General features: G+C 33.4%; 1 long non-coding RNA gene across 1 annotated transcript in view; it reads left to right on the forward strand.

Annotated features, from left to right (window-relative positions):
- Positions 1-1,030, forward strand: part of LOC111089256 — a 4,201-nt gene extending 3,171 nt beyond the window's left edge. Inside the window, exon 3 of the long non-coding RNA XR_002613547.1 lies at positions 925-1,030. This is a non-coding gene — a long non-coding RNA (uncharacterized LOC111089256). The remainder of the gene's footprint in view (positions 1-924) is intronic.
- The last annotated feature ends 1,377 nt before the right edge of the window (positions 1,031-2,407 follow it).

The raw sequence follows: 2,407 nt of genomic DNA on the forward strand, positions 1-2,407 counted from the left end.
GGTTATGTTGTACACGATGGACAGTTTGAGGGGTTATACACAGTGGTTATGTTGTACACGATGGACAGTTTGAGGGGGTTATACACAGTGGTTATGTTGTACACGATGGACAGTTTGAGGGGGTTATACACAGTGGTTATGTTGTACACGATGTACAGTTTGAGGGGGTTATACACAGTGGTTATGTTGTTGAATTTTACTAGATATAGGAACAGGGGTTATGTGTCTTCACTGTAAAGCTCGGATTAAGGAATAAGGGTAAGATGTAAAACTAAAGCAGATTGTGGATTATACTGTAAAACTAAAGCAGATTGTGGATTATGCTGTAAAGCTACAGCAGGTTGTGGATTATACTGTAAAACTAAAGCAGATTGTGGATTATACTGTAAAACTAAAGCAGATTGTGAATTATTCTGTAAAACTAAAGCAGATTGTGGATTATGCTGTAAAACTACAGCAGGTTGTGGATTATGCTGTAAAACTACAGCAGGTTGTGGATTATGCTGTAAAACTACAGCAGGTTGTGAATTATACTGTAAAACTAAAGCAGATTGTGGATTATACTGTAAAACTAAAGCAGATTGTGGATTATACTGTAAAACTAAAGCAGATTGGGAATGTGTTATTCATCTCGACTGTAGATTTAAGCTTAAAACACAGGTGTTGACTAATTTTTTTTTCTGTGTGGATTAAAAATAAACACATAATTAACCCCCAGGAGGCGTCAAACCTCTACCAGCAGAGGGCTACAGAATCGGTCCTAAAGTGGTTTAATATGCTTTATAATACTGTTTATAAAGACGTATGAGCATTAGATATAACCGAGTAGAAAAGAAATAGACGTAATAAAAATAATATGTTAGATAAATAAAACATTTTATTTCGCTAAAAACTTCTTTTAATTGTTCTTAATTTTTTTCTTAGTGTCTTCTCCTTTCCAGTAGAAATGAAGCTAGAGGTCTCCACATCAAGAAAGTTTAGAGTAACAGCTCATGTACATCCAAAATAAACTTCCGAATGATCTCGGAAATGACGTACAAAAAGAAATACATGTGAAAAAAAAACCCTTACAGTACATCTAAAACCCGCAACTGTTTCTTAACTAACAGAATTGTAATGTTTTTATTTCCTAAATAATTTTTTTCTTCAAACATCAATAAAAATAAAGTAATGACCGATTGTTGAAATGTTTCCGGACAGGCTTCAGTTGTGTTTTTATAATAGAACAAGCACGTGTTTGTAGATTTGGTTGTGAATAGACCCGATGAATAAAAGGCAGTCAATGCCATTTGTTGTTGTTGTTGTGGACTTACTTTTTATAAAGATTATAAGTGTATAATAAGATGCATTGCATAAAAGATACTCACATTTTTTTTCGGTCAAACCACTGCTTGAAATGCTAAGGAAATCGTCTGGAGCTAGAAGCACATTAATTCTTTTGTGTCCGTCTCGTGTTTTCCAATCACACTGTTCTACTTATAAAGTCATATTTCATAATGCACAAACTCGTATAATTCTAGTCAATAGAATGAAAATAACCCGCATTCTGGTTGTTTTTGTTTCCAAACCTATAAGCATATTACAGAACGTAAGAATGTTTTATAGTAAGATAACATAAAGGATCGTAAAACAAACGGTAACGTATATCCTTGGAAGGATATTATCCATCAGATGTAGGATATTGAGAGAGATGTAAACATTAGTGAACGTAGTCTGGTGAGAACTAACGTAACCAGAATTGTAACCAGCAGTTAGTTCTTTCCCCCGTTAACCACTTTATTAAACTTAGAAGTTCATTATATTCTGGAAAACCAGATTGATAACAGTGTAAAACTTCAGAACAAACATTACTATTAAGGTATAGTTACTATGTGTCTCAACCACCATTGTTTGCACTGCCTGTGTAAAGTATTTTCACAAGTTGCCAGAAGATGGCAGTAAAGTTGTATTTTGTGGATGTGTATTATTTTCTAATAGTAATTACTGAAAACGTTAGAAATTTCAAAACAATGTTTTTGGTGCATTTCCGACCATCGGAACAACTGAAGCGACAATATAAAACACATTTCATAAGAAAAACTAAATTCTCGGATAGAACAAGAGAAATGTGGTTAATGTATAAGACTGATAGTTGTTGCCCTACCGGTTAACGTACAGTTTAATCTAGCATTGCAAAAATAAGATAAACTGACATAAAAATACGTCATAAGCAAAAAGAAAAACCGTCAGAAAATAACAGTTAAAATAACCTAATGTTATTGTCATTTAGCTGCCGTAAGTAGCTGGTTTAGAACCTGAACTCAGTTTTCAAGGGTAACTTTTAAAATTAAAGTATCTATTTTCCAATCTTAACTTTATCTACCTATTTATGGCCATTGCTGTTCAGTTACATACTTGAGATCCTGTG

This window comes from Limulus polyphemus, unplaced genomic scaffold, assembly GCF_000517525.1.
Source record: "Limulus polyphemus unplaced genomic scaffold, Limulus_polyphemus-2.1.2 Scaffold5688, whole genome shotgun sequence".
Taxonomy (NCBI): domain Eukaryota; kingdom Metazoa; phylum Arthropoda; class Merostomata; order Xiphosura; family Limulidae; genus Limulus; species Limulus polyphemus.